This window comes from Sorex araneus, chromosome X (genome assembly GCF_027595985.1).
Source record: "Sorex araneus isolate mSorAra2 chromosome X, mSorAra2.pri, whole genome shotgun sequence".
In the NCBI taxonomy this organism is placed as follows: domain Eukaryota; kingdom Metazoa; phylum Chordata; class Mammalia; order Eulipotyphla; family Soricidae; genus Sorex; species Sorex araneus.
Window position 1 is genome coordinate 217,674,308 of NC_073313.1, and position 7,069 is coordinate 217,681,376.

Sequence of the window (7,069 nt, forward strand, 5' to 3'; positions counted from 1 at the left end):
GCTCATGTTTTCTCAACTTTGATCTGAACAAAGTGACAGAATACAAAATACTATGCTTGCTTTTTAACTAGAGGTTAGAATTATGAGACTGGAGAAAACTGAATATGTCTACCCAGTTAAGGAACTAAAGAAAATTTGAAGAGTAAACCAATCTCCTCCAAAAAAGGCTCTTGTCCAAATAGTTTTAGTAGTAAGTCCTACCAAACATTCATAAACAACCCATTAATGGTATCCTGGATAAACATAGATTCACAAATTCTGAACAAAAGTATCATTTCAATAATACATTAAAATAATCATATATTATAACTAATTATGATTTACTCTAGGGAGGCAAGGATGGCTTAGTATAAGCAAATCATCATCATCATCATCATCATCATCATCATCATCATCATTATCATCATCATCATCAGCCTACTGATTGTCGAATTTCTCTAGCGGTCTCAGTAGCATCTCCATTCCTCCTAGCCCTGAGATTTTAGCAACCTCTCTTTACATGTCCTTTCCAATGGGGCCACATTGGAGGCTCTTTCAGGGTCAGGGGAATGAGACCCATCATTGCTACTGATTTGGGCAAATGAATATACCATGGGGAGTTTGCAAGGCTCTCCCTTGTGGGCAGGAAGCTCTTGATAGCTTGCCAGATTCTCCCAGAGGGAGAACTCGGCTAAAAGATGTCGCACAGCTGCTTCCGGGGGCTTGGTTTTAAGTCTTTGCATGTGGGCCATTGGTGGGATTACACGGTGCCAGGGGCCATGTAACTTGCATGCAGTAAATTTGGGCTCAATCCCTGGCACTACATATGGTCACCTGAGCACTGTCTGGAATGACTGATGAGTACAGAGAGCCAGGAGTAAGCATTGAACAAAACTGGATGAGGCCTAAGAAACAAAAATAACAACATTGAAAACAAACACAATTCCTAAGTGTCATGATTATAATAAATAGAAGACAAAGAAGATGGAAAAGATTTACTATTCATGGATTGGAGGAATTAAAATGGTTAAAATGATCATTTGAACAAAATATTATACATGAGTGTAATACCTATCAATTCAAACTTAATTTATAGTTACAAAAAATGTTACTAAACTTAAGAAAATTACAAAATTCCTGAATAGCTAAAACAACCTTGAGAAAGTAGAGGTTAGTAGAAATCTAATAGTTTGATTTTAAACTATACTGTAAAGTTTTAATAGTCAAACCAGTATGGACATATGAAACACTTGAACAGCAGTATCAATTAGCTGGACTTAATCGATATTCATAGGACATGTCTCCCAGTCAATACAAGATTAATATCACTCTGTTGCAATAAAATTTTCACTGTTCTGATTTCAGTGATGGTATACTGACTGTTAAATATCTCAATAAATTTCAAAAGAATTAAAATCATACAGAGTGTATATAGTGGATCACTCTTATACTAGTTTTCTGACCCTATCATTTTTTAAAGAATAACAGAGATGTTCTTATAAGGAACTATCTACCCTTATCTTTTGTGGTAATTTCTCTTAGTGCCTGAATATACATTTCTGAAGTAAAGTTTCAAAATAATTACTATAGAAAAATGGAATTCTATCATGGAGTTTTTATTATATGGCAGTACTATAGTACTAGCAGAAAATGAACATAAATATTCATAGGAAATATTCTTACTAAATTTGTTTTCTCTCTTTTGATCCATGTAAACTGAACATAAGATGGGTTGATGAAAATGAGCATTGAGTAAGAGTTTCTAACTGTTTGCCTTAGCTCTCTAGTTCCCTAAATTTCATCCTGCACTTGGTTTAATGAGAGTAAAAGGAATTGTTTTCTGAAAAATATTACCTGTACCAAGTGAATCCGGAAAGTTTAGTTAACTGGCAATATGACTCAGAGTGGTCATATTGGCACATGCTGGCATAAAGGATTCTCCTAGTTCAATCCTTAGTGGGAGCCATACTCTCCGACTTAAAGCCAATGAACCTGTCAATCCTTATCAAAAGATTGAGTATCACTGGAAGTGGCCTCAGGTCTGAATACAGCTGGAAAGAGTACCAAACCAGCCCCACTGTTTTTTTTTTTATTAGTGAATCATCGTAAGGGTACAGTTACAGATTTACACAGTTTCGTGCTTGTGTTTCGGTATACAATGCTCGAGTACCCATCCCTCCACCAGTGCCCATTCTCCACCACCCATGAACGCAGTATCCCTCCCACACCCCAATCCCATTTCCCCACCCCACCCCGCCTCTGTGGCAGGGCATTCCCTTTTGTTCTATCTCTTTGTGGGTGTTGTGTTTTGCAATAAGCGTATTGAGTGGCCATCGTGTTCAATCTATAGTCTACTTTCAGCACGATCTCCCTTCCAGAGCGGGTCCTCCAATCACATTTTTCTTGGTGTTCCCTTTTCTATCTGAACCAGCCCCCCTCTTAACAAAGCTTTTGAGTGTCCTCATAGGGAAAAATACTAACTTGTGTCTATGGATGAGTCTCACAATGAACTGGGACTTGATTGAAAATCAGATTCTACTTTGAAAGATCTTGAAAAGGTGACTTACACTTACATTTCCATGCTAGATTATCTCACTTTAAGCAAGAAATTTTTCATTCTTCTTTATAGAAAGACATTATTCAGTAAACTGAGCATGCTGAGCATAACTTGCCCATTCCTTGATGACTCAGTCTCATCACATTGAACATTAGTTAGTATACTCAACTATAGTGGGAAGATGCCCCTAAGAGCTATTAAAAATATGCAGTACAGTTTGTTCCAACTAACTAACTGCTCCCAGATGACCTAAATGTTCAAGACTGCAGTAGCTGCTCGTACAATGTATACTTAATAGAAAGTAGTTTCTGTGGACTGTAGGTTAGTATCTGTGCTGTTGAACTAGATTCAACTATGGTAGCAATGTAACTGCCTCTGTTCTACAAAGCACATCTCTCACCCAAGTTGTACTTGCTGCACAACACATTTTTTCTTATATATTTTTAAATTTATAGCATGCACTCAACACACAATTTTTAATAATCATAAATCTAAATGACCACTAATAAAATAATACTTTGCTTTTGAATGTCCAATTTATTCACATATGAAGTGAATTTGATCAACACACAGTTTAAAGAAAACTAGAGTGAATGTAGACCAGCCATCTAAATCTTAGTTAAAAATTATTTTGTTCTTCTGTGTGACACACTCTCTAAAAATGCTTGTCAATATTCTGTCAGTAATTTATTGGTTCCTCTTTAAAATGTAAGCATCACAGGAATGATAAAAAGTTTATATTTTATCAATATAGGCTAAGTTAATTAAATTAATTTAATCTTTAGGCTTTCTTAAATTATATCATATAAAGAAACTTAGATTATGATGAATGGTAATCCCCTCCTTTAAGGGAAGAGAAAGCTATTTTCAAGCTTATAAGTATGGGAGGAAAATAAATATTTGAATATGGTCCCCTAAAAATGTATCATGAAAATTTAGTGGGCACGTGAAAAGCAAGAGTTATAGAGGAACAAAAAGGAGAAAACTAGGAAGATGTGAGTACAGTTTTTTTACAGGTTAATTTGGAACAAAGAAGTTTCAGTATATATATTTATATAAAATATATACCAGGACTGAATAAAGTACACCATATTTAAATGTGTTAAGATTTTTTAAAGTGACTCTGCATTTAATATTTTATAAGCCAATGATTTTCTAATTAAATAATTTAACACTAAAGGATCACTAAGCATATGATTCTTTTTATCAGTCCTATTATGAACATAAGCTTTATTAAAGTGGTGAAGACCTTTTAAGCTATCGGTTTCAAACTGATGTAAATTTGATTATTTTAAAATTTCTTCAATATCTGTGCCATTTTTAACAAATAGCATCCTGATATTGTGTTGAACTTCAAAGATGTTAAAGAAAAAGATAGTGAAAACTATAGTCAACATCCTGAATTATGATGATTCCAGAATAATGAAGACAGGCTGTAACAAAATTTTGCATTTATATGTGCTTAGAGTTTTGAAAGTTAAGTTATAAAATTTGTCCTTGATTTTAATAAAACTATGATGCAGAAAAGCATTATTTTTAGAAATGCAGAAAGTTAACTGAGAACAAGATAGTCAAGATTTTTAAAGAAAATAATTGTTTTACATTGTAAATTTAAAAATAAATTTAATTCTTAATTTTAGAAGATTGATCTTATTACTAAAAATTAATTTAAAAAACTTGGCTTCTGGATACTTAAAACCATGCCCTAAGGCATGCTTATGACCTGCAAAGCCAGTAGAATTAGTACAATACTTCCAAAGCATAAATGTGAAGAAAAATATTTAAATATGAATTATAAAAAGGAATATTTTATATAATATTAAAATACAAATTTATAGTTACTATTTTGTGTTAATTACTCTAAACATTTTAAGTAGATTTATGTTTTATACATCTATCAATACACACAATTATTTTTTTATTAAAAATATTATTAGCTTCTTTTTACATGCTACTTATGTTGATTCTTTGAATCTACTTTGAATCCTATGCTTACAAACAATGGTGGTAAAATGCCATTATAATGGTAGTAAATAGAGTCCTCTAATGATGTTCATTTCAGAAGTCTGCTCTTTGTTCATATATTGATATTTATAATTAATACTCTTTAAAGTTAAGCGAAAAATTATCAAATTTCACGTAATTCATTAAAAACTGAATACTATAACCTAAAAACTCATTAAAAGCTGTATCAAAATGTTTGCCATCTATTATACCATTTAGGAAAACAAAATAACTTAGGCCAGAAAGGTAGTGCAGTGTGTAAAGGCACTTTCTTGCATGCAGCTGATACTGGCTTATTTTCCTTCCATCACCCTGTACTGGCTTTGAATCATCAAGGTTTTTGGAGAATTTAACCCTGACTGCAGAACCAGGAGTAAACCATGAGAATGGATGGGTGTGACCTCAACACAAACAAAACGATAGCAACAAGAACTTAACAAAGCTAAAACTGGATAAATGACCTGTTAATAAAACACAAGTAGAAATCAAAGGATGTTTTCAGAGAGAAAATCCTAGTCAATTAGTAAAGATGAACAAGTTTGTTATCATTGTACTGTTTATTAATTAGAATTTCACTGTAGCACTGTCATCCCATTGTTCATCGATTTGCTCAAGCAGGCACCAGCAACATCTCCATTGTGAGACTTGTTACTGTTTTTTGGCATATCAAACATGCCATGGGTAGCTTGTCAGGCTCTGCTTTGCCAGCGGGATACTCTCCGTAGTTTTCTGGGCTCTCCGAGAATAATGGAGGAATCGAATCTGGGTCGGCCACATGCAAGGCAAACGTCCTACCCGCTATGCTATTACTCCAGCCTGTTAATTAAAATAGTCCTTTTATATTTTTAAGAAATGAATAGTTTTGTGAAATATATAACTGCACATTATATAATATAACATTGCTGATTATATAACAAAAAATTTGTAAAACAAATAAAACTAATATTTACAAAGTTATACTTGATCAAGTAATTACAGAAATAGAATGTGGTAAAATCAAGTATCTCCTCAGATCTAAAATTATTAAACATCATTACAGAGTAAAAGGAAAAAATATGACCTTAATATGATAAAGAATGTATGTTAAGTGGAGTAAATATGTTTTTATAGAGAAATACTGGATAATCATTAACATAATTACTCATACATAAGAATATTATATATAACTACATAGAATGAAATTATCAAAGCTAGAATAATATATCTGTGAAAATCAAATATATTTTCACATATATCTTAAAGATTTGTAAGAAAGTATAGCAAAGCAGGAAATGTAGATATTTTATATTATTTATCCTATGTATATCAATAAAAATGCATTGTAAAAATAGTCACTACAGTATGTGAATATAATGTTTGATTTAAAAGTTATAATTTCTAAGAAAAGATGTTGTAGAATATTGTGAGGATACAGCATGTGAAAAATCAGATGGATAAAAACTTATCACAGTCTCTATCAGCAAAAATATAGATGAGTGAAAGAGAAATTAGAAATAATTTGAGATGTGGTATATGACTCGCCACCAAAGTGGATCAGCTAGAGGGGAGGTTTTAGAGAACTGTTAAACTACTGCTTCTGTGTATTACCTCTAAAAATATTAGATCTGTATGAACTCCTGCCTCTTTCTTAGACCTGCCCTATCTGCAAGCTTGTTACATGAGGCAAAGAGCGGCTTGTGTGAGAAGCAATTGGAAAGATATATAAGAAAGATTTTGAAGACAAGTAATGCCTCACAGGGTGTAGTCATTTCTGGATCATCAACCCTAATCCTTCTGTGAATAATGGCTAATGTTTTGTTTCTACTTTCAAATCATTGGCACAATTTTACTTGGGCAACTCCTTTATAAGAATAAATAAGAAGTCTTGGGAACATGCTTCCAGGCTTACTTCAAAACTGTCGCTCCCAAAACAAACAATCCAACATAATAAGCAACTGCATTAAAGAAAATATAATGCAATGAATTTGTCATCCTATAGAGAAACTTATTTAAAATAGCATAGTTGGTGCTTAATATTAAAGAAAATGATGTATTTTTTATATCACACAAGCTCAGAAAAGAGCTGAATAGGAACATCACAATTTATTAAGTCATTATCTTACACCTAAACCAAGTGCTGCAGAGAATCAAAAAGAGAAAACCTATAATCTTATTTCTATTTTGATATAGGAACAAAAGTCTGTAAAAGCATTTTAGGAACTCAATCCATCCCTACATTAAGTAGATAATACACCATGTCCAAATGATGTTTATTCCAAAAGAACAAGACTGGACTAACACTCACAAAGCAAGCCAGTAATTCATCATATTCACACATAAAAGGAGAACAATAATATGATCATGCCAATAAACAGAATATCACTTGAAAAAAATTAATTCCCAGATATGTATGAAAAATCTAAGCAAAAGAGAAGTAAAAAACTTCTTAAATCTGACTAAAAATTTTTACATAAGTCTTTATTCTCTTTATCCTATTTGAGGATAAATAGTACAATCCTCTCTAATATACATCATTTTACTGAAATACTA